Source organism: Scardinius erythrophthalmus (assembly GCF_964197995.2).
Source record: "Scardinius erythrophthalmus genome assembly, chromosome: 25".
NCBI lineage: Eukaryota > Metazoa > Chordata > Actinopteri > Cypriniformes > Leuciscidae > Scardinius > Scardinius erythrophthalmus.
The window spans coordinates 9,167,761-9,194,832 of record NC_138245.1 but is presented as its reverse complement, the minus strand read 5'-3'; positions in this window follow the sequence as shown (position 1 = coordinate 9,194,832).

The following is a 27,072-nucleotide window of genomic DNA, read 5'->3' as shown; positions in this document are numbered from 1 at the left end:
AACCTTCTCCGTAAACTGGATGAGGAAGGACCGGAAGCTATCAGCGTGCCGGACCTGAGGAGCGCTACAGATCTTGCCCTTCGCGCCACTAAGTCCGCTGCACAGGCCATAGGGCGGAGAATGGCTCTCTCACTGTAGCTGAGAGACACTTGTGGCTTACACTATCCGAGATGTCGGATTCGGAGCGCACCGCATTCCTCGACGCCCCCATCTCCTCTGCCGGCCTCTTTGGATCATCCGTTAAGGATTTCGCGGATAGATTTTATATAGATGCTGAGGTGCAGAAAACGTCACAGACCATGAAACATTTTTTGCCTAAGCGCTCCAGTTCCGCAGCAGGTCGCTCTAAACAGCTGTCTGATCGAAGCTCCCAGCGGCAGCCACAGCCCACCGCCGCCACTTCACAGCGCCGACAGGCCCGGGACCCGAGACCGCGCTCTCGCTCTGCTAGCCGCCGCCCCCCTCCGCGTGGGCCCTGGCCTAAGATCGAGATAAAGCCAGAGGCCTCAAAGTCTTCCTAGCCCGCCTAGGAAAACGACGGTGTTCAAGTCTCGCTGCGGCCAGACTTCCACCAAAACTTCTCGCTCGTTCAGTTCCAGAAAATGCGACTGTTCCAGTGTATTTAGCAGAAAACAAGCCGGTACTACAGCCCATTTGCCTGCACACAAACGCCGTTTTTACGGCGACCCAGATAAATAAAAAAGAGTGTATTTTCTGGTTTTCCGGCCAAGGCGGATGGTGTTATGAGTGTAGTAAAAATGCCCACAGCCCAGTGCTCATTCCTACACACAAGCACAGCCCGCCACACAGGGCTCGCACACATAAAATCGACTCGTGTCAGTTGTGCATTAAATGAAGTGAATGTGTCCACGACCCAGTGCCCACAAACACTACACACTGCATGTCTCACGGTTTCTGTAAAAACGAAACCAATGCACATACAGTCTGCTCAAGCAGACAGTGTTTTCAGTGTAGTAAATGTGCCCGCTGTCCCGCACCCACATTCACTCACAGACATGACAAGCCCTACGGGGTTCGCCCCGCTCGCTCTCTCTCAGCAAACCGCCATAGGAGAGTCGAGCGCGGGCAGGCTGCCCGCTGTGATCAGCGTGCCCCCCGCCTCGAACGCTGCAAGCACGGCGTCTATGTTACAGCATACCGATGCTCTCCGGTCGCCATCATGTCGCGGCCAGAGCCTAGATCTCATTCAGCCCCTAGCTATTCATGCGAGTGCATGGGCAAAGCTCCCTGGGGTATCAGAATGGGTGCTGAACATTATAAAAAGAGGCTATTCGCTACAGTTCGCTCAATGCCCCCGCCGTTATGCGGCGCAAATCGAAACTATGGTGGAAAAGGAAGTAGCACATCTACTTCGGGCCGAAATAGCGAAACTATTGAGCAAAGGGGCCATAGAGACTTTATCTCAAGCTCAGAGCGAAGGGGGGCTATAAAGCAGATATTTCCTGGTACCGAAAAAAGACGGGGGTCTCAGACCCATTCTAGATCTAAGACAGCTGAACAAAGTGCTTTTGAAACGCCGGTTCAGAATGCTCACCACCAGGAAAATCCTCTCGCAAATTCGCCAAGGGGACTGGTTTATGTCAATAGATCTGAAGGATGCGTATTTTCAAATACAAATAGCGTCATGTCCCAGGCGATTTTTGAGATTCGCCTTCGAGGGCCAGGCATATCAATACACAGTCCTGCCGTTTGGCCTGTCCCTAGCACCCCGTACATTCACAATGTGCATGGACGCGGCGCTTGCACCCCTGAAACTTCGGGGCAAGCAAGTTTTGAATTAATTGGACGATTGGCTGATTCTAGCTCGATCACACTCAGAGCTCATAGAACACAGGACCATATTACTCGAACATCTCGAGAATCTAGGTCTCAAAGTCAATTGGGCGAAGAGCTCACTGTCTCCCAGTCAGAGAATATCTTTTCTGGGCACAGAACTGGACTTGCTGTCTATGACAGCACAGCTATCACCACAGCGCAGACTGAATATTCAGCGCATGACGGAATCCTTCCACTGCAACACTATAGTCCCACTCAGACAGTTTCAGAGGATGCTGGGTCTCATGGCCTCAGCATCATCAGTACTCCAGTTGGGTCTGCTTCGCATGCGCCCACTGCAGTTCTGGCTAAAAGCGCGAGTACCGCGTCGAGCATGGACTTCCGGTCTTTTCCGCCTCAAGGTCGATCAGAAATGCGTCTCAGCTCTGAAACCTTGGAGAGCAACCGACTGGTACCGGTCAGGTGTAAGCCTGGGGACTTCCTCGAGTGTGAAGGTGGTGTCTACGGACTCCTCCACCTCGGGATGGGGAGCGCTGCTCGAGGGCAGACCGTTCTTCGGCCAGTGGTCAGAACGGGAAAAGCTTCTACACATAAACTGCTTGGAAATGATGGCAGTCGACAACGCACTGAGGCGTTTTTGTCACCAGATAAAAGGACACCACGTCCTGATCGGTGGTGGCCTATATAAATCGCTTAGGAGGTATCAGGTCCCGAAACCTCTACAGGCTGACGGAGCGCCTCCTGGTCTGGGCTCAACACAATCTGCGCTCGCTGAGAGCAGCGCACGTGCCAGGCCACCTGAATATGGGACCAGACAGACTGTCCAGGAACAATGTTCCGGCAGGAGAATGGTCTCTATACCCGCAGACAGTCCAACTGACAGACAGTCGGCAGAGCGAAGGTAGACCTATTTGCGTCTCAGGAGAACGCTCACTGTCCTGAGTTTTTCTCCAAGAGCAGGGATGCACTGGCCCACATCTGGCCCCGCTGCCCGCTCTATGCTTTTCCCCCGTCACGCTTCTACCTCAGGTATTAGAGCGAATCATGGAAAACTCAGTGCTACTTGTGGCTCCGTTCTGGACGAACCAAGCTTGGTTCCCGGTTCTGATGCAGCTGACGAGCACTGCCCCATGGCCGATACCAGTGAGGAGGGACCTCCTCTCTCAGGCCAAAGGCTCGATCTGGCATCCTCGCCCAGAGCTTTGGTCCCTACATGCGTGGGCCATCAACGGGTACCCGCTAACCTCCCGGTGGGAGTGTTAAACGCGATTATGCAGGCTAGAGCCCCGTCTACTAGATGGCTCTATTCCTCGAAATGGTCTGTGTTCTCTGGCTGGTGCACAGCTCGTGGCATATCACCCTCAGACTGTGGGGTGACGGAGGTTCTCTCTTTCCTGCAAGAGCTACTGGATAAGGGCAGAACCCCATCCACGCTCAAGGTTTACGTGGCGGCCATAGCAGCGTTCACTAAACCATCGCTCGGCCAGTTATTTGGAAGGAACGATCTGGTCATTTGCTTCCTTAGAGGAGCTAAGAGGCTGAATCCTCCCAGACCTCCCTCAGTTCCCATGTGGGACCTTTCTACGGTTTTGGAAGCCATGAAAGGGGCCCCATTCGAGCCAGCCCAATCAATAGATATCAAACACTTGTCTTTCAAGACAGTGTTTCTTCTGACTCTCGCTTCAGTAAAGCATATAGGGGACTTGCAAGCGCTCTCAGTGAGCGCGATGTGTATGGAATTTGGGCCTAATGACTCGAAAGTCATACTCAAACCAAGGCACGGGTATGTTCCTAAATCCCTCAATACACCGTTTAGGGCACAGATGATTTCCTTGTCGGCCCTGCCGGCCTCTAATGAGGAAAGGGATGCAAGCTTCCTTTGCCCGGTCAGGGCTTTAAGGGCTTATGTGTCTCGCTCGTCTGTCAGACAGACGGAGCAGCTCTTTGTTTCATTCAGCGGACATTCTAAGGGACTTGCTGCGTCGAAACAGAGCCTATCCAGATGGATAGTTGATGCTATAGCGCTGGCTTACACTTCTAAGGGCCTGCAGTGCCCGTTAGGTGTCAGAGCGCACTCCACAAGAGGCATGGCCTCGTCGTGGGCTTGGTCTAGCGGGATTGCCTTGCAAGATATCTGTATGGCGGCAGGCTGGGCCTCCCCGTCTACATTTATAAGGTTTTATAACCTAGAAGTTCCCGTCTTGCAGGCTAAGCTGTTTTCGGTCTAATGTAAGACCCTTAATATTCATCAGTTTAGGCAGAGTTTTCGCTCTGACTGTGTGGTACACTTGATATAATTTGCTCCTAATAGGACGCTACTTATTACGGGAACGATGCTATTTTAGCCCCTCTTTCCCAGACTCTCTGCGAGTCCCTGGTGATCATGCACTATATGAGCCCCGGGTACCTACCCTTGGGACTTTAGTGTTGGATCTTAGCACGCACGGCGTTTTACACTGTGTTCCCCTAGCGTAAGCTATTACACAGTACGAGAGACCTCTCATAAGAGAACGTACTCGGTTACTAACGTAACCTCGGTTCTCTCTAGAAGAGGGAACGAGTACTGTGTATCTTTGCCGTGCATGCATCACGCTCCGGTTCGCTTCGGCGATGAAAAACCAGATTCTCCAGCCTGTCGAGCTATATTTATAGGCCCAAGCCACGCCCGTTTCGGCGGGACGTGACGTAGTGGGCGCGAAGCACCCTCATTAGATTTGACGTTACGAGGGGCCTCTCTCGATAAGCTGCTGCAGTTGCCGCAGGGCAGCCAATGGGCGCGCAAGCCGTCTCGCCTATGTCTGCATGCTGCCGCAACGCGTTTTACATTATTACAAAATTAAGGATAATTTTTGGCTTCAATATCTCGCGGAAAAGAGTTTTTCCCTAGCGTAAGCTATTATGCGGTACTGGTTCCCTCTTCTAGAGAGAACCGAGGTTACGTTAGTAACCGAGTACGTTTCCAAACTTCTGACCTGTACTGTATATATATATGTAGTGGGTTTGTAGTGGGGATGTATATGTGTTTTTTCTTTTAGTTTGATTGACGTCATGGCAGAATGCGTTTAGCGTAATTTCCGCTTAAGGAAGTTAAAAGAGGCGTGGCACATTATTGTGGGAGACGCACATGGTTGTTTGGCGTGGCATTGCTGTACGCGGGAAGAGCTTTTGAATCTGCATGCCGAAGCTATCGCCTGCTAGTGTATGTTGCCAATAATCCCCGGGTAGGTCATGCGATTTATTATGTATGATAAAAGCGGAGTATTGATTGTTCCTGAGTATCCATGTTGCATGTGTTATAGTAACAAACCTGAAATCACGGTCATTCACGTGGAGTGCACGCCTCATACTAATCAGCTTTCCTGTCCATGTTGCTGGTGACGAGGGAGGGGTAGGTTGTTTGATTTTATTACGTATAAGGGAAAATGAGCATTGTTTTAAGCATGTGTTATGTGTTATAGTAACAAACCTGAAATCCCGGTCATTCATGTGGAGTTGTACGCCTCATATTAATCAGCTTTCTGTCCATGTTGCTAGTGACGAGGGAGGGGTAGGTTGTTCGATTTTTACTACGTACAAGAGAAAATAGAGTATTGTGTTGAGCATGTGTTGTATGTGTTATAGTAACAAACCTGAAACCACGGTCATGCACGTGGAGCTGTACGTCTCATATTCAGCAGCATCGTGTTCGTGATTTGTGACACATGGTGCAGGTAGTGAAATGTTTTATGTGGTTTTATATTTGTATAGAGATTTATAAATGAAAGGTATAGTCTAGATGTTATTTGTATATTCCAATGTTATACAAATGTAGGTGTGTTAAACATGTATTATGTGTTGACAGATTATCCGGCAGCCGATGGCACTAGACCACTGCTTTTTCCCAGTACTTTGTTTGTAATTGAGTTTTTTTTTTTTGTATTTGTTTTGGATCAGAAGTACTGAAACTTCGTTTTCTTTGGTTGATTGTTGTATTGTATATTGTGATTATTATTTCTTTTTTTGTTTCTTTATTTAACTTTGCCTAGAAGTATTGTAAACTTCGTTTTCTTTGGTTGATTGTTGTATTGTATATTGTGATTATTATTTCTTTTCTTTTTTTTGTTTTCTTTATTTAACTTTGTTTGGCCATTTTAGGGGGCTGAGTAGGCTACTGGAAGCAGCTATATTTTCCATCTTAGGAGGTGGTGTGATGCAGTGATAACACTATTTTTGGATTGCTGTGGTTGTATATTTCAATCAACGCGTGTGTTACAATTTTCCCGGGTTGCACTTAAATAAGTGGAGATCGTTGCTTCCAGCCCAAGACTTGTATACCTGATTCAATCTGGTCGTCCTCCTTATTATGGCCATTTCATTTGTTTGTATTGGGTGTATGATTATGATGTTTAGTATTTGCTCCCAGTAAATGTTTTAAGAGTCATTGTAGAGAAATAAAGACCGTGTACCTCACTATTGCCTATACTTTCATTTAATTGAACGACTTGAGCGAGTTTAATTCCCCACTAATTATAGACGGCAGAGGTCCGCCTTGTTACATATATATATTTTTTTTGGAAACTAATTCAAGGTTTGCGTTCTCAAGCCACCAGGCACTGTTGTTGTGCGAATGAGCGGGCCGGAGCGCGTTAAGGGTTTTCTGTTAGAACAGTGTTGTGTCAGCAGCCCCTAAGCTAATAACTAATGCTCTTTGCAACTGAAGTGAATCGATCAAAACTAACTTTAGCTGGACAATAACTTTCCTCTAGAGCTGCTGTAAAGCCAAAACAATCTCTGTTACTTTAATTTCCTATTATCACTGTAAAACTGCTTTGAAACAGTCCATATTGTTAAAAGAGCTATATAAATGAAGGTGACTTGACTTGACTTATATGTCTCATTTAGATAACAGCTTTGTATTCAATTTTATTTTCAATCAAAAATCTCCATTTGATGTTAAAGTAACCTATATATTTTTTTTCTCCAGGAGAAACATTTGAGATATTAAAGAGATCTTATTTAGATTTTTTCTTTTCTCTGGGGGCTGAAATGCAAGATATTATTCTAGAGTCTGAAAGCTTGATTTCCTCCTTTTATCTGGATTAATAAATAAAACCAGACATAGAATTTCAATGCTTTTCTAAAGAGATAGATGTTTTAAGACTAGTACATTGCACACACATTGCTCCTAAATAGTTATTATTAGGTATTAGTGGATTTGAATTGAATTTCAACATTTGGAATGATTTGCAAAAATAATGTGTTTGAATTGGATGGCAAACCCTTTAAATGGAGGTTTTAGATGCATAGATTTATGGCATACATGTGTGTGTTTTAAATGCTGCTCTGATAGGACTCTTCTATAGATCCACAAAAGGCCAGTCTGATGTAATTTTACATTAATCTTTACTTTTACTTAAATGAAGGTGACTTGACTTGACTTATATGTCTCATTTAGATAACAGCTTTGTATTCAATTTTATTTTAGGAGAAACGGGTTACATTTTAAATGTTTAACATTCCTAATATTGTAAATACTAAAACTATCATTTAAAAACCATTATACATTTCAGAATATTAAGGGTTAATTGTTTAAATTTATATTCAATGCCCAGTATTGTATATGCAGCACATTTTCCAAACATTACACATTTCATAAATGAGGTTACATTAACATCGAATGGAAACTTTTGTTTGAGTCTCCTGCTTCTCACACTTGCATCCTGAGACAAAAACTCTAACACTCTCCTTTAAAAGTTTCAGATTTGTAAGCAATTTAATGTGCCTTTCAGCAAAGAAAGCTCCAGGGTTACTGTTCCTGTAGTATGACCTCTGTAAGTAATTTTTGATAAAGGAATCGGGTACATTACTATTTCCAAGAACAAATGATACACATAACCTGTACTCTATTCCCTTATATTCTCTTCTCTTATTCTAAACTGTGCTCTATTATCTTATTGTTTGTTAGCAATTAAGAGTAAAGTTAACCTTATTTCTGCACAACTTCACTCTTCATATAGGCTTAAACTTTGTATTTATGGATTGTTTTTTTTACTTTAGTGCCTTACAAATACTTGACTTGTTGCACAATTTGTAAAGTTGTTAAGGTCTCTTCTAAACTTTAAAAGAGATAATTGTGAGAGCTTCTCTAGCTGAGAAAAGTCTGAGCCTATCTGTGATGTTGTTGATATATTGTCTGAAACTTTGGAGGAAACAAATATGAAACCCTGGGAGTCTTTAGTTTAGGAGAAAAATCTGAGCCCAATGTATTTTGTTGAGTTTTCTTCTAAACTTTAAGAGACAAATATGAGAGCTCCAGTTTCCCTAGCTGAGGAGAAAAATCTGAGCACAGTATGTAATGTTCTTGAGGTCTCTTCTGAATCTTTAGAGGAGACAAATTTGAGACCACCAGAGTCTCTTTGTAAGGAGAAAAATATGAGCACAGTGTGTGATGTTGTTGAGGTCTCTTCTGAAACTTTAGAGGAGACAAATGTGAGCGATCTAGTTTCTGTTGCTAAGGAGAAAAATATGAACATAGTGTGTGATGTTGTTGAGGTCTCTTTGGAATCTTTAGAGGATACAAATGTGAGTGATCCAGTGTCTTTAGGTAAGGAGAAAAATATGAGAACAGTGTGTGATGTTTTTGAGATATCTTCTGAATCTTTAGAGGTAACAAATGTAAGACCACCAGAGTTTCTAACTATGGATACAAATATGAGCATAGTCTGTGTGATGTTGAGATCTCTTCTGAATTTTTAGAGGAAACAAATGTGAGTGATCCAGAGTCTAGCGAAGGAGAAAAATCTGAGCACAGTGTGTGATGTTGTTGAGATCTCTTCTGGATCTTTAAAGGAGACAAATGTTAGAGTGTTAGAGTTTTTGTCTCAGGAGACAAGAGAAGCAGGAGACTCAATCAAAAATCTCCATTTGATGTTAAAGTAACCTATATATTTTTTTTCTCCAGGAGAAACATTTGAGATATTAAAGAGATCTTATTTAGATTTTTTCTTTTCTCTGGGGGCTGAAATGCAAGATATTATTCTAGAGTCTGAAAGCTTGATTTCCTCCTTTTATCTGGATTAATAAATAAAACCAGACATAGAATTTCAATGCTTTTCTAAAGAGATAGATGTTTTAAGACTAGTACATTGCACACACATTGCTCCTAAATAGTTATTATTAGGTATTAGTGGATTTGAATTGAATTTCAACATTTGGAATGATTTGCAAAAATAATGTGTTTGAATTGGATGGCAAACCCTTTAAATGGAGGTTTTAGATGCATAGATTTATGGCATACATGTGTGTGTTTTAAATGCTGCTCTGATAGGACTCTTCTATAGATCCACAAAAGGCCAGTCTGATGTAATTTTAGCAGCATAATTATTTACCTAAAATACAGGATTGCTGATATTAATTACTATATGGTATGTTCTGATTTGAGAGATATGAGAAACACTGACATGCAGTAGGGTAGCCTATTATATTTTTCAAAATAATCAGTATACAACAGATATGCTTATACCACAGCATAATGCAGTTGACCTGACCTTCCAGTGTGATGGATGAATGCAAAGTAATTACAGTCCTGATAACATCATGATAACATCAATTTTTTTACTTAAATTTTAAATCGATATTTTTAAGAGTAATTCAAAATGAAAAATAACAGTTATTATCTCCAAATTGATGTCTGAATAGCTTTCAAGAATAAACATGCCATATTCTGAGATCATCTGACAACAATGCAGGATGCTTAACACATGGGGTCAAGGTTTTTCCTATCCACATTGCCATTTTCCTGCAGTTCCAGGATTGTAAATCACATGATAGATTAACAGTAGATTAACCTTTGTGGGACAGGGTGGAAGAACAGCATTTCATCATACTTTTCTTTGAATTACATCTTCGAGTTCCACTTAAAATTGAAAGGGCACAAAAAATAACATGAGGTTACATAATGGAAGTTACGCATTAAGCTGTTTGGGAGAACAACTCTTTAAACACAAAAGTTGTTTTGTTGAAAACAAAGTATAAGCAAAACAATTATTCAAAAATAAAATACCTTCAATATATATATATATATATATATATATATATATATGTATATATATATATATATATATATTTTTATTTTTTTTTTATTTTTTTTTTATTCCTGTAGCATAATTTCATGATGTATATAGACTCAAAACATAAAACAGAAATTAGATTCAGGACTAAAACTTAGTCATGGCCCTGCAGATATATCTGTTTATGTATGCATAATGCTGTTGTATATTGTACATTATGGTGCTGTTGTATATTGTGCATTATTGTACTGCTGTATAAATTGGATTAATTGCCTGTTTCGTGTCACTGCTGCATTCTGTATTTTCCTCAAAATAATTTCTTAACTAAAGGCTGCATACGACACATTCCAAATGGCAATGGTCTGCCTAGAAATCCCTGGGAAACAATTTCATAAGCAGCACAAATAAAATTGCCCTGAACTGTTCATTTAGAACAATGGCATAGAAGACCATCTGTTTTTCTGTACTGCAGGATCTACTTCTTCCCAGTGCAGTCAGGTGCACCTGAACTTTCCATGAGAACAATCAATTGCAGAGTAAGATGAAAAAAAAAAAAAGAAAAGGAAAAAAAGAAAGAAAAGAAAAGAAAAGTACAGCAGCCTTTACCACAATCAACACAAACAACTTAAACTTTAATCTGAAATTTGATAATAACAGCAGTTGTAATGTAATAAAAAACAATATTCCCCCAAAAATATAATGAATGGGAATGTATACCAAGTAATAGCACCCAGGGGTTTAATTTATTAATATTAATACACTCGTTGATTGTGGTTTATGGTCAGGTCAGGTTATACCTGCCACCGGTAACCATGTAACCTGGTGCCACCTGCCTCATGCAGAGAAGGTAAACCCTGTCAAAAACCTCTGCTGCCTTGTTGCCACATCTCTCTTGGGAAAAGGCTTCAGGAGTAAACCTTGAGGAAAAATCTGGAGCTGGAGTCCCATAGGCAGCACATGGTTGCATGCAATCTCGCTCTAGCAACTCCTGTGACGGTGCTGGTCCCAAACTGTATCGGCTTTTTGGACCCATTCGCGTCTGGGAGAAACCCAAGCTGACCACTCAAACCAAGATGGCAGTGTACAAAGTCTGCATAGTCAGCACCCTCCTGTACGGGAGTGAATCCTGGACAACATATGCCAAGCAAGAGCAGAAGCTGAACAGTCACATGCGATGTCTCAGCCGCATCCTTGGCATCAGCTGGAACGACAAAGTGCCCAATGCCCAGGTTCTTGCTCGTGCCGGCCTCCCCACCATGTACACGCTGCTTAGACAATGCAGACTGTGCTGGCTTGGCCACGTGCGCCGTATGGAAGACGGGCGGATCCCCAAGGACATCCTCCATGGTGAACTCGCAGCCGGCAAAAGACCTCAAGGTCGCCCCAAGCTGAGATATAAAGATGTCTGCAAGCGCGACATGAAAGCCCTGGACATCAACACAGAGATTTGGGAGGACACTGCAGCTAACCACAGCAACTGGCGCTTTCTACTCAACAAACAGCTAAATACAGGCGAGGGGAAGATCTTGAAACTAGCAGAAGAGAGGAGAGCCAGGCGGAAGGCACGCGCACACGGACAGCCACTGACAACCAACAACATCTGCACTTTGTGCAGCAGAGACTGTCACTCCCGCATCGGTCTCACCAGCCACCGATGATGCTGTTTTAGTCGCAACACCACAAACTCTTAGGGCGCAATATCCATGGTCGACAAATGACTAAAGGAGGCCTACTACTACAATGACCTGTGCCTGTTTTCAAATTCATTATTTTTTAAGATACAGGGGTCCAAAGAAAAAGAAAAGTCTTAAACTGGCCCACACCAAGTCATTGGAAAATTGAGTACATAGTGAGTAATGTACTAAATAAATGTTCCATATTCAACACAAGTAAACTCAGTTGTCAGAATTAATTTACCTTATGTTTTTCTTATAAATAAATAAATAAATAAATAAATAAATACTACATTTTCAGTTAAAGTGAGTCAAGCAGCTGAAGACCTAAAAGCAAAACTCAAAATTTTTGTTAAAATAAATAATTGTCAAAGCATTAATTCCTCTGTAAAATCTGTATTATTTGAGATTAATTGAGATTGTCTAAATTGTCATTTTTGCAAGGATGTTTTTTGTACTAAATGGATGAACTTTGTTATTGGCTTATTTTGAAGACAACACACTCCCATGGCAATTTGTGGCTAATTCGTACACCCACTTTTTTCACCACACCCACTACGTTTTTGTATGATCTGCTTACTCCCCACTTATGGTTATGTTTAGGGGTGGGGTTAGGTATGAACTTTCATGTTTTTTTTTGTTGTTTTTTTCTCTTAAAAATCATACATTTCCATACAAATTACATCACACAAATTCATACAAAATCACCACCCTGTAAAATAGTTGTTTTCTAATGAGATAGGGATATTTAAACATTATCTTCCCCCATTTATTTACAGTGTCTCACGTGAATGTTCTGTTCTGATTCAGTGTGTTCTGTTTCTGTTTGCAGTTAGCTTGTTAATTAGTTCATACTTCCTCCATTCCCTGCCTGTTTGTTTCCTAGGTTACAGATTGATTAGAGTCCTCAGTTCAGGTGCATCTAGTTAGTTTCTTGATTTGTTTTCTGTGTATATAAGCCCTCTGTTTCAGTTTGTCCCTTGTCTTGTGTTGTTTGATGTTAGTAGCCAAGTTTCCATCCACTTTTAGTGCGGTTTTGTTAGACAAAGTGAATGTGTAAAAAAAAAAAAAAGTGAAATTTGCTGTCTCTAGCCTGTTTCCATCCAATTGGCGTTTTACCGATAAATTGGTGTGCGTAATCCGTCATCCATTAAAAAAAAACAAAAAAAAAACATGCATTGGTGCTTAAGTTGTTGTGTCGCACATAAAAAAAATCCATACATAATTTCACATATATCGCCAATCATATTGTATCTGTCACATCCCTAATATTTGTAAAATGCAGAGAGTAATGAGACAATTGGAATTTGCCAGTTTACAGCTTACTATTTTCACAATAATAAGCTATTATTAAATTAGAAAATATTAGGAAATAAAAAAAACACGGCATAGTGGGACAGCTTGTCTGACAGGTAATAACAGCTAATATGACGAACCCCATGGGTTTGGCACAGGGCAGCTCATTTGTTCTTTAGCCTATGCAAAATTTTAAGATCCATAAAAAAAGATTGGTACAGTGAAATGTTTGGTCATATAGCAACAATCTTCAACACAAGACTAGAACATGCAGTCAAGACAACACAGGTAACTAAATTCACTAAAAGGTTTATTGACAGGTGGCAGAGATCGAGAATAATAAACAGTTGAGTGTTCTGAATGATATAGTTGAATGATTTTAGCTTAGTGGTAATTGTCTCTTTGTTTTGCAGGTGATGAGATTGTGATGGCTGAAGATGAAGGAAAAAACAATGGGTAATCTCAATCGTGAGATGAACAGGTAAATTGACCAGTAGTGAACAAGACCAGACGATTGTTAAGTGAGAGGTGACTGCTTATGAACTGGTGGGAGGGTGGGCGCCCTAGAGGCTGACTAGAAATGTCTGAGGATTAATGACGGGAAGCCTCCAGGGCAGAGCAGGCAGTTCAGGGGACCTGGGTGGAGCTGGCAGATCAGGGGACCAGGGCAGAGCTGGCAGATTGGGAGACCAGGACGGAGTAGGCAGATCAGGAGACCAGGGCGGTGCAAGAAGATATTTCTTGGGTAGACCTGTGGGCTTTGGAGCAAGCTCGGGGACTGCAGGCCTCTCTGCACACATGTTGGGGGCTGGAAATTGGGGCGCAGCGGTGGCCATCTTGGCAGAGGGCTCTGGCATGGCGACGGCCATCTTGGGATGAGACTCTGGAACGGCAGCCATCTTGGGACGAGTCTCTGGAATGGGGGCCATCTTGGAACGAAACTCCCCAGCCAGCAATGACACGTGGGGCCCAGATGGGTTAACTACGGGTTCCATGGGTACTGTGTGGGCATGGGCTTTGGCTGGGTGAAATCAGCGGGTCCCATGTAGGTTTTGTAGTACGAGTCCCACATAGGAAGCCCATATGAGCTGATTACATGGGCCCCATAAGGGACAGGCATGGGCCAAGTGGGCATGGGTTTGATCTGGGAACACATATATGGGTCTTGCATAACATATTTATGGGCCAAGTGGGCATGGGTTTGATCTGGGAACACATATATGGGTCTTGCATGACATATTTATGGGCCAAGTGGGAATGGGTTTGATCTGGGAACACATATATGGGTCTTGCATGACATATTTATGGGCCAAGTGGGCATGGGTTTGAACTGGGAATGCACATATGGGTCCTGCATAGAATTTTTATGGGCCAAGTGGGCATGGGTCTGAACTGAGAAAACATATATGGGTCCTGCATGGTTTATTTATGGGCCGAGTGGGCATGGGTTTGATCTGGGAACACATATATGGGTCCTGCATAGAATTTTTATGGGCCAAGTGGCCATGGGTTTGAAGTGGGAATGCATATATGGGTCCTGCATGGTTTATTTATGGGCCAAGTGGGCATGTGTTTGATCTGGGAACACATATATGGGTCTTGCATGACATATTTATGGGCCGGGTGGGCATGGGTTTGATCTGGGAACACATATATGGGTCTTGCATGACATATTTATGGGCCGAGTGGGCATGGGTTTGATCTGGGAACACAAATATGGGCCTTGCATGTCATATTTATGGGCCAAGTGGGCATGTGTTTGAACTGAGAACACATATATGGGTCCTGCATGGTTTATTTATCGGCCGAGTGGGCATGGGTTTGATCTGGGAACACATATATGTGTCCTGCATAGAATTTTTATGGGCCAAGTGGCCATGGGTTTGATCTGGGAACACATATATGGGTCTTGCATGACATATTTATGGGCCGAGTGGGCATGGGTTTGATCTGGGAACACAAATATGGGTCTTGCATGTCATATTTATGGGCCAAGTGGGCATGTGTTTGAACTGAGAACACATATATGGGTCCTGCATGGTTTATTTATGGGCCAAGTGTGCATGTGTTTGATCTGGGAACACATATATGGGTCTTGCATGACATATTCATGGGCCGAGTGGGCATGGGTTTGATCTGGGAGCACATATATGGGTCCTGCATAGAATTTTTATGGGCCAAGTGGCCATGGGTTTGAACTGGGAACACATATATGGGTCCTGCATACATTTATGGGCAAAGTGGGTATGGGTTTGAACTGTGATAATATATATAAAAATATATTTTTGATTTATTTACCGGTATGTTGTGACATTTGAATTGTTTTTTAAAGATTATGTTTGTTGTTCGATGTAACAATTTTGTATTAATGTATTTTTGGAGAGCTGTTTTTTTTTCAGAGATTTTTTTTTTTATTTAAATATATTTTTGATTTGTTTACCGGTATATTGTTGTGACGACCACAAAAGTGTTGTATTTGTGTTTTAAGAATATTCACAATTACTGTCTTTTAACTGAAACAAGTGATTGTATTTAAGTGAATTGTGTAGTGTTTGCTCCAGGCCAGTAGGGGCAGTGTAGAGTGACGAGTTACTGTAGCTGCGTGAGTTGCGGGTTTCTCATTACTGCAGAGAGCTTGAAACTGATAACACTGTCTCCTCGTTTTTCTCCTGTTTTACAGGTTGGTAAATGTATAAAAACACCTCAGAAGTAGCATTTATCTATGCTGAAATGTATGTGAGATATGAGTGAACTGTTTTTAGTAAAATGAGTTTCGTTAGGGTCTGTTTTTGATTTAGTTTGAAATGAGTTGAAACGAGAGGGCAAAGTCCTACAGACTAACGGTCGAGAGACATTACTAGAGAGCAAGTCAGCTCAACACACACTTTGCCCGTGTAGGCCTATATGATATTTTTTTAAGCTTGTAATGTTAACAGATATGTTTAGCTCACTGTATGTCAGTTTCCCACCATCTGTTGGAAATGTTTTTTTGCTCAATGAGTTTATACAAAAATGTTTACAGTTTAAAATGAGGTTAAAAGTTAAGCAATTTATGAGTTCTGAGCATGATTTTGCAGTACTGTATTAACATGATACTGATAAAATACTGTGAATGGAAGATTCTAAGTATCTAAAAAAAAGCTGGTGAATGGTGAATATTACCATTGTCTTTACATTTCATTTTGATAAATAGTATAAAATACAAGCATGAAGAGTAAGTGAACATGCATTTGGTGGAAAGAGGTTTATTTTAATATGGATTTTGCATTGACATGGACACTGAAAATTAATTGTAATGTTAAAAAGACACTGAACATGTAATATGTGAAACATACAATGATACTTACCAATAGAGATGTGATTGCTGAAGAAAATTCAGAAAATAAATTACTGCAGAGAGCTCGAAACTGATAATACTGTCTCCTCGTTTCTCTCCTGTTTTACAGGAATTAATCTGTTATCCACGGTGCCGTTGCTACGGTACCTGTTACATTGTGACATTTAAATTGTTTTTTAAAGATCATTTTTGTTGTTCAATTTAACAATATATTTCTTGCAGTTCAAAGCGTTTTCTTAGATTGTTTCCTTAAAGGAGAACTCCGGTCAATTTTAACATTGAGCTCATTTTTTTGTACATTTGGAGTGCTGTCAATACAGAGAACAACGACATTGGTGTTGCCTACACCGTGTTATCCTCTTTTTAAAATTTGCACCCTGTTGACTTCAATGGGGCAAGTTTTAAACCTGCTTTTAGCCTCTTAACATCCTTGATGTGTCATTACAAGTGCACAGGTCATTAGCTGGGCACTTGTAATGACACATCAAGGATGTTAAGAGGCAAAAAGCAGGTTTAAAACTTGCCCCATTGAAGTCAACAGGGTGACACCCCCCGCGACACTGTCACCTTTTTTACTCTGAGGAGTTTGCAGGTCTGCATCTGGGTAGCCATGGTTGGATCTCGGGTGCAAGCCCACTTTAGACCCATTTGGGCAGGTGAGGCCCAAATGGGTCTGACATGAATTGCCCAGTTAAGACCCACATAAGACCCTTACAGATCCCACTTAAAACCCACCTGGGCATCCACGGCTGGCCCCCATGTGGATCCCGGGTGCAAACCCACTTTAAACCCCTTCAGACTGGTGGGCCCCAAATGGGTCTGTCATGAATTGCCCAGTTAAGACCCACATAAGACCCTTACAGATCCCACTTAAAACCCACCTGGGCATCCACGGCTGGCCCCCATGTGGATCCCGGGTGCAAACCCACTTTAAACCCCTTCAGACTGGTGGGCCCCAAATGGGTCTGTCATGAATTGCCCAGTTAAGACCCACATAAAACCCTAACAGATCCCACTTAAAACCCATCTGGGCATCCATGGCTGGCCCCCATGTGGATCCCGGGTGCAAGCCCATTTTAAACCCCTTTAAGCAGGTGGGCCCCAAATGGGTCTGACATGAATTGCCCAGTTAAGACCCACATAAGACCCTTACAGATCCCACTTAAAACCCATCTGTGTAGCCATGTTGCAAAGCCCACTTTGGACCCCATTGGGCAGGTGGGGCCCAAATGGGTCTGACATGAATTGCCCAATTAAGACCCATGCAGTACCCTTAGAGGTCCCACTTTTAGTACGTCTGGGCTTCCATGGCTGGCCCCAATGTGGATCCCGGGTGCAAGCCCATAATGGGGCCCACATTTGCCGCCCATGAAGCCCTCATCTGGGCCCCACATGTCATTGCTGGCTGGGTCTGGAAGGCGGCCATGAAGGGACGAAGCTCTGGAACGGACTTGGAGATGGGCTTGGTTCCAAACCTGGACGCAACGCTCACCAGACACTGAATTAAGGTTTCCCTCCAGTCCAGCACTGTGGTGTCTGGGAGATCAATAGGATTGTTGAAAGTTGTCCCGATCTGGTACAGGGTCTTCAGGGTGTCGCTGCCTTAGCCACGGCGTTGAACATTGCCTGTTCATCCATATGGGCGGTCTGGTCGTCTGTCACACACCAGAAGGAAGCAGACAGTTGAGTAAATGTAATACGTTCTTTATTGATAGCAGAGGGTGGAGATGACAGATGTTAACAGGAGAATGTAGATTGTGACTTAACTGGCTGTTAACTGATGTTTGGTTTCTGTGCAGACGGTAAAGAGATGAGACAGCGGACGAACAGGATCTGGAAAACTGATGAAGGCAGGCGGAAGACAGGATACTGAAGTGTAGTGATGGCAATTTCAAAACACTGCTCCATGAAGCTTCAAAACCTTACAAATCTTTTGTTCCGAATCAAACTATTTTGACCACTAGGGGTCACCGTGGAGACAGGTGTCGGATTGTTTCGAAGCCTCGACACAATACGGCACGTTTATTTCAACTGTTTCAGTGTTCAACGAAGCCTCGATCTGCCCACCACTACCGAAGTGGCGATCTCAGGTAGGGATTCAGTTAGGTAGTCTGTACGTCTATGGTGAACTGATGAGACCAGACCCTGATGTGAGGGTGAAGCAGGTATATCGTATGTTGATGAGGGAGTGCAGGTGCAGCGAGTGCAGGTGGGGACCAGGAGGGATGCTGGGAAATGTAGTACTGACGGGTACTGAGCTGGTGACTGTGACACATTGCTGCTGATTTTTTTCAGAGACAGATGCAGCTTTTAATTACTTAGGCCTAGCCTGTATTTATTATTTTTAAATGGTCTATTGCTTAACTGATGCCTTCTTAATTCTAAAATTAAAATTATATTGCTTATTAAAGGTGCTGTATGTAGCTTTTCTACCAAAACGAATCCTTTTTTTTATTGCCTGTGTGTGAAGGGGTTGTAATCTCACATTAAAATGATCCACTTTGCAGGTTTTGCTATTACCTCTGAAAGCAAGTATTCTTATTTTTATGTGAAGGTCCCGGGTCGGATTTACCGCCAGTGACGTCACCTGCATGCGCGCTCCCGAGCCTCTCGCCTCGTCCAGCCTACTGACTTTGCACTCAACAGCGACGACACTGCAACTTATGATATGTCTGATAACACTAAGAAACGACCTGCGCCCAGCAAAACACAGACTCCAACACAAACTCCACATATTGATAAAAAACAAAACAAAAAGTTTTTTCTGCTGAAGCTCGTAAGGCCAGACGTGAATCGGATGAACTTCGGGTAAAAAACACGGATCAACATCGGCAGGGTATTTGAATAATGGAGAAACCTTATCTACAAACCTAGAATGTACATTTCCTGAAGAAAATGTGAAGTGGTGCTTGCAGTGACAGAATTTGGCACGGTTGATAGGGTTCCATACTTATCATGGTACGAGCATGGAGCATTAGTTCAACGTCAAGCTGATAAAAGTAGACTATTATTGTAACGTTTTAGTGGGAGTTTACCTGAGCTTCCAGCATGTTGTGGGATGCTTTGTGTGTCATGTCCGGTTGCGTCTCAGTCTGGCCGGTACCCACAGTGCTCGCTCATAAATTCAAGCACGCGTAAGAGCACGCGCTTGTAAACTTATTGGTTGCAATCTGAAACATCACCGCTAGAGGCCGCTAAAAACTACATACAGCACCTTTAATAAATTGTGTTTATAAAATAGTTTTATACACAAGTGTCATGTTAAGGATTTTCATCCGTCAAGTAGCCAGGTTCAGACCATAAAATTGTGATTTCATGAAGCAATATTCAGAAATGGGAGCAGTTGAATTATTTTTTTTCTGATTATTAGATTGTAGATTGAAAATAATGCTTGCTAATAGGCTTATTGTTTTTAAAATGGGACCAACTGCCTATCCAAAATGTATACACTGTAAAAAAAAAAAAACATATAGATTGAATGCACCTTTGAACTACAGAGAAACGGTGCTTTAACAGGAGCAACGGCACAAATGCAGCTGTATAGGCTAATTATGTCATGTGACACCACATTTATTTGCGTTAAAGCCCTTTTTCTCGACAAAATGTTTTTCCAAATTAATTTTTCGCAACATTTAAAGTATTGACCAAGAATTTATTCGCTATTAAGTTAAACGGAAAAAGATTTTAATCAGCTATTTCAGTAAACATTTTGATGCGCTGAACCTTTTATCGCAAAAGCATATTTGGATGGAAACCTGGCTAGTGTGTCTGTGGTTGTTTCCTCCGTGTTATTCCCCGGTTTAATGTTTTGATTCTTGGATTAAATAGCCTACCTATTTCAGTATCTTTATCATCGTGCGCTTTCATTAGAGCCACCGACCGTGACACATTTCAAGTCACTTGGTGTAATCACAATTTTTACTTGTAAAAAGAAGAAAGAAAAAGAAAGTTGACATCATGCCACAAACACTGTTGACAAGATACAACCATTACAAAGATACAAAGAATACATAGATTACAAATACAGAATTATCAAATGTAAAGATTATGCTAATAAATAATTTAATTACTTTAGTGGGAAAAAAGAGATGGTCAGCTGATATAATGCACCACACTGTGAAAAAAAAAAAAAAAAAAAAACTCTTTGTACAAAATTTTTCCAAAAAAAGCAACATAGTGATTTGATGTATTCTAATGATTATATATAACAAACACATGACAAATTGAGATTTTCATCTGATGTGGCTAAATGTATTTATGTATTAACACTGTGAGGTTAAAGGGATGGTTCGGAGTAAAATCAACCTAGGGTCCTGTGCACCATGACATCAAGCCAAACACCCTTGGTTAAACATTTTTAAAGTTAGAGCTTATTTAGAGATATCAGGCGAATGGCTTAGTGCAGGCGCTTTTGGCTCCAATTTGTATCTCGTAAATTAGCCCACTAATAATGCCCAGAATGGTACCAAACGTCTACAGTAGTACAAATAGGTTCTGTACTCATAAAACATGGCATTGGAAAGTTTGTAAGTACATCAGGAGTTTACTTAAATAACACTTGCCTGACAGCTCATGCTACTGCTAACCCGGACGTTGACGTCACTTCTGTGAGTTGAGAAAAGCACGTAAAAGTCCTGGGAGAAAGCGATGCATAAGGATGTAGTGTAACGAAGTCCAGTTCCAGGAATGCACTTTTGCACTTTTGTTGGTAGTACCAGTTTATAACAATTATTAGTTAATTAACACTAAGTTGCCAACACTTCGGAAAACATAATAATTCGTTGTTACGCTACACCCTTAAGCATTGCTTTCTGCCAGGACTTTATGAGCTTTTCTCAACTCAGTGAAGTGACCTCGGTGTCCGGGTTAGCAGTAGCATGAGCCGTTAGGCAAATGTTATTTAAATAAACTCCTGATGTACTTACAAACTTTACAATGCCTCGTTTTATGAGTACAGAACCTATTTGTAGTACTGTAGAAGTTTGGTACCACTCTGGGCATTATTAGTGGGGTAATTTACGAGATACAAATTTGGAGCCATTAGCGCCTGCACATCTCTAAATAAGCTCTAACTTTAAAAATGTTCAACCAAGAGAAAAAAGACTTCTAGGGGGGTGTTTGGCTCGATGTCATGGTGCAAAGGACCCTAGGTTGATTTTACTCCGAACCATCCCTTTAAGTTGAGAGCAGGCAAATCAAAAAAGAGGGTTACCCTTTATTTCGATAGTCCACCCACATTCTACTAACTATAAGTATTTTTTTAAACTACATGTCAACTAACTCTCATCAGAGTATTAGTAGACTCTAGATGACTTGTACTAGACTTGTTAGGTTATTGTTAGGTGTTAGGGTTCGGGTTCGGGTTAGTAGAATAAGTTGACTTGTAGTTGCCAAGTTGCTTAGTGTTAGCAGATAATAAGCAGACAGTCTACTAATACTTTAATGACTGATAGTTGACATGTAGCTGCAAAGTTACTTATAGTTAGAAGAATCTCTAAAGTGGACTATCGAAATAAAGTGTTACCAAAAAGAGCAGCTCAAGGGGTGCATAAAGCAAACTCACTGGAGACAGATGGGCTAAAAAAAGTAAACATTGAGTGCGACACCCGTGATGGATAGCAGGCAGTGAGAGAAGTTTCTGTTTCTCTGCAGAGCACACATCATTTTCCATCAGCCGTATGCACAATTTCTTCAACAGGAAACGCAAAGTGGAATGCTCAAGCGGCCACTTGAAAAGCAAGTTTTTTTTTTTTCAGCAGGGTGAAACCTCTGACATATGTGCAGTATTAAACACACCAGGCAAAAAATCCACCTCTCTACATGTCACACTTTAGTCAGCGACTCCTGCTGTGTCCCTAAGAATTTCCAACAGTACTGTATTTTTAAAATGCTGTATATTTAAGAATCCTAAATATCCAAAATGTTTGTAATATCTTAAGACAAACATTTCCCTAATGGTAAAATACTCATTTCTGAACTGCTATCAGCACAAATGCTATTTTTATTTTTATTTTTGTTTAATGCCGCGTTTGTAGAATGTGTGTGGGTGGCCTGCCAAGGTATTGCATCTCACCTGAGCTGTAAATGCCATGTGACCAGTTACTAGAGCTGCACAAAAATTAGGTCATAACATGGCTGATGGCATCACAAGACTACACACACTCCAAATCCATTTTGTCTGGACTATCCTGTGACATAAACGAATAGACAAAAATATTCTTTTTTAAAATCCCCATGAAATCAAAATCTTTTTTTTTTTTTTGGCTTTTAGTATGAATATGTTAGCCTTACTGTTATCTTTAAAGTAGTGTGCAAAACAATGACAAAATTCACATTTAGAAGATATGAGCATTTCTACATGGTGAATGGCACATATTACACTATACATTTCCACTATATGGGATAGAGAATGATTTAGACAGTATAAATATACTTTCCATTGGGGTGAATGAAGTCTGGTTTCATGTTAGCGTCACATGAACCGCTGCAGCGTGCACACAAATCTGCTCTGGTGCAGAGACACGATAGCGCAGAGCAGATCATATGTGCAAGTAGGTGCAGACCACAAAACATATCGGATCCATTTGAATTCTGAACAGAATACTATATTTTAAAGCAATATGGAGGAGATTAGGAGGGAACTGCTCAACGGCTCTGGCCAAGCTATGATAAATGAAAAGTTATTGGCTATTTTAAAATTGGGGAGGAGCTGTCTGATATGTGCCGCATTGTCTTCCTGTTTCAGTGGAAATTACATCAACACATGGGATAATGCTACGTGTTTCAATGCACTTCAGTGGGCCTTTAATGGAATAAAAAAAAAAAAAAAATATATATATATATATATATATATATATATATATATATATATATGATTGGACATTGGTAAATTGTATGTAATGAAATAATTGTGCCATTGATTTAACCAAAAGTTGACATGCTAAACACTCAAACAGCAATGGTTTGAAAGCGCTACAGCTTTCAAGAAGTAAGCATAGAAATGGCTTACTTCAGTTCTCTTACGAGAGGTTCTCTAGTATTGCGTAAGTAGCTTAAGCTGCGGGAAAAGTCATCTTTTCTCGAGATATGAAGCCAAAATTTATCCTTAATTTTTAATAGTCTTGTCAACGCAGTGCGGCAGCCTGCTGACCTAGGGCGAGCTTACTAGCGTGCCCATTGGCTGCCCTGCGGCAACTGCAGCAGCCTATCGCTGAGCCGATGGCGTGACGTCACGTCCAATGAGCGCGCTTGGCGCGCTTCATGCGTCACAGCCCGCGAAAGGGGGGTGTGGCTTAGCGTATATAAGCACAGCTCAGAGGCTGCTTTAGCTGATTTCTGTCTGAGGAACAGAACGACTCTGAGGAAGCCGCCGTTGAATCAAGCGACCAGCACGCCGAGGATCTCAGCCTGAGGAAGCCGGCCGTCTTCGCCGCCTTCAGCCTTCCCTGCCTGCTTCGCTATCCGGCGAATATATCCTTTTCTCTGCTCTGTGTTGTGTGTTTGTGTGTTCACCCCGCGACAAACTCTGCATCTAAAAGAGCGCGAGGCGTTTGATACAAAATGCCTCGCTCATCCTGTGGCTCGTGCAGAGCCCCGCTCGATGACAGAGACCGCCACGTTATCTGCGCTCTCTGTCTGGGCCTCGACCACGCAGCCCTTGCCCTCTCTACGGGCGGCTGCGATCTGTGTGAGGACATGTCGATGTCGACCCTGTGGGCTCGACTCGCACTATTTGATGCTTCTCCCCCCTCTCCGGCTGCCGCCACCGGGCCGCGGAAGAAGAAGGCCGCCTAAGGCTCTCTAAGGCCGCTCTCTAAGGCCGCCTGAGCCGGATGCACCAGCTGAGCGCTCGCCGGAGCCCCTCCCGCGAGCCTCGCTCTCTCCTCCTCCCCCGCCGTTCACCGACGCGCAGCTGCCGGCTTCCGCCCGCACTGCCGTCGCCTCAGGGGATGAAGCAGATGACGCCGCTATCAACGACAGCTGCTCTCTGCTGGCCTTGGACAGCGAGGAGTGGTCGGGCTCTCACCACTCCGTCTCCTCTACGCCTGAGTCTGGCCGGTCCCGTGCTGGTGTCGACGCGGAACTCCTCCGCCTCCTCACCAAAGCGGTCGATCGCCTGGGACTAGATTGGTCCCCACCAAAGGAGCCTGCGCCCAACCGGCTCGACGGGTGCTTCCTGCCTAGCCGCCGCCAAGCGCCCGCCTCTAGGCCAGCACCCTTCCTGTCTGAGCTCCACGCGGAGCTTTCGAAGTCTTGGAGCGCTCCTTTCTCCACGAGACTCCGCACCTCGACCTCCTCGCCCCTCTCCCAGGTGGACGGGGCCACTGAAAAGGGGTACGCCGGCATCCCACCCGTAGAGGAAGCTGTGGCTGCGCACCTTTGCCCGCCATCCGCCAGATGGCGCTCAAAGTCTGCCTTGCCTTCCAAAGCCTGCAGGACAACTTCAGCCCTCGCCGGCCGCGCTTTTGCTGCCTCCGGCCAGGCTGCTTCCGCCCTGCACTCGATGGCTGTGCTTCAGATCCTGCAAGCTGTTCTCACGGATCTGAGAAGCGCAACGGACCTCTCGCTCCGCGCTACTAAAACTGCTGCACAAGCCATCGGGAGATCTATGGCCACACTTAACGTCACCGATAGACACCTATGGCTGACGCTGGCGGACATGAGCGAAGCGGAGCACGCTGTCTTCGTCAATGCCCCACTCTCGCCCACCGGCCTCTTCGGCCCTGCGGTCAGCGGGATTGTGGATCGCTTCTCGGAAGTGCAAAAGGCGTCGCAGGCTATGAGCCTCTTCCTGCCCCGCCGCTCGAGCCCAGCTGCAGGCCGCTCTCAGAATCAGCCTCCTGTGCGCAGCTCGACACAGCGCTTGTCTCGGCCACCATCCTCGCAGCGTCGTTAGGGCGGCCGCCCTAGATCGCGCTCGACCAGCCTCCACTGATACACAAAAACATGGTCCCCCTGGTAACGCGCTCAGAGCACACTCTCATAAAGCGGTCACGCGCCGCTCGAGTGCTATGCGTAGAGAATGTGCCCACAACTCTGTGCCCACACCTACCCACTGCCCGCTCTGCCACACAGTTTCCCCGGGTTACAGACCCTCTAAAGCTCCCAAACACTGGCCGTGTTATAGGTGTAAACGCTGCGCATGCTCTCGAGCACGCGCGCTCACCGTCAAACACGTTACCCCCCGCGCCGCTCTCGCGCCACGGGTTATTAACAGCGAAATGTGCTCCGTCCATGGGGATCGAGCCTTCATATGCTGTACAGCCAGTCACTACTGCCTGCCAGCCCCCGTATTCGCGCGCGCCGCCCCATCTTCTCTGATAAAGGTTCCCCATCCCGTGCAGTGCGGTGTTCTGAACCCAGAGACCACTTGACCCCTAGTTATGTGTGCGAAAGCATGGGAAGCTATTCAGGGCGCGTCAGAATGGGTGCTGAATACCATAAAACACGGCTATTCGCTTCAATTCGCTCGCCGTCCCCCGCGTTTTTTAGCACAGAGGGAGACGAAGGTGAATTCAGAAGCAGCGCACCTGCTTTAAGCAGAAATAGCAAAGCTGCTGCGCAAGGGGTCTATAGAATAGGTTCATCCTTCTCTGAGCGAGTCGGGCTTTTACAGCCGTTATTTCTTCGTACCCAAGAAGGACGGAGCGCTAAGACCTATTTTAGATCTGAGACATTTGAACAAAGCACTCATGAGACGGCCGTTCAAAATGATCACAACCAGACAAATCCCCGCGCAAATTCGCCCAGGAGACTGGTTTATCTCTCTCGATCTGAAGGACGCGTACTTTCAGATGCAGATAATACCCCGTCACAGGCCATTCTTGAGATTCGCTTCAACACTGGCTAAAAGTGTGCGTGCCCCACCGAGCCTGGGCGGCCGGCGGCTTACGAGTCAGAGTGAATCAGGGCTGCATCTCAGCCCTGTGGCCCTGGCTGGCAGCCAAATGGTATCAAACAGGAGTGATGATGGGAGCGATTTCGCACCGGAAAGTTGTCTCGACAGACGCGTCCAACCTAGGTTGGGGAGCGCTCTTCGAAGGCAGACTAGTCTGTGGCCGCTGGCCAGACCAGGAGAATCTCCTACACATAAACTGTCTAGAGATGCTCGCTGTCGAGAAAGCACTCAAGCACTTCCTCCCATTCCTCCTAGGTCACCATGTTCTAGTCCGTACGGACAATGCATCGGTAGTGGCCTACGTGAATCGCCAGAGCGGTGTCAGATCCAAGATGTTCTGCACCCTGGCAGAACGCCTCCTCGTGTGGGCTCAGCACTCTCTGCGCTCGCTGAGAGCCGCGCATGTGCCTGGCCACCTGAACGAGGGCCCCGACAGACTGTCCAGGGACAATGTTCCCCCTGGGGAGTGGTCTCTACACCCCCAAATAGTCCAGTCACTGTGGCGCCATTCCGGCAAAGCGAAAGTCGACCTCTTTGCGTCAAAAGACAACGCTCACTGCCCAAAGTTCTTTACGAAGAACGAGGACGCGCTGGCCCAGACCTGGCCCAGCGGCCCGCTATATGCTTTTCCCCAGGTCTCCCTGTTGCCACAAGTCATCAGGAGAATCAGGGAAGCGCGCCGCCCAGTGCTCCTCATAGCTCCGTACCGGGAGAACCAGCCTTGGTTCCCAGAGCTAGTACAGCTGGCAGACACAGTCCCCTGGCCGATACCGGCGAGAAGAGACCTTCTCTCTCAAGCCCGCGGCTCGATCTGGCATCCCCATCCAGAGCACTGGTCTCTGCATGCATGGAGATTCAACGGATACCCGTTGACCTGCCGAGAGGGGTTATGAACACGATCACGCAGTCTAGAGCCCCCTCTACGAGACGGCTCTATGCGTCCAAATGGTCGGTGTTTAATAAATGGTGCACTGCCAAGGGGCTAAATCCACAAGCTTGTGGGGTATTGCAAGTACTCTGTTT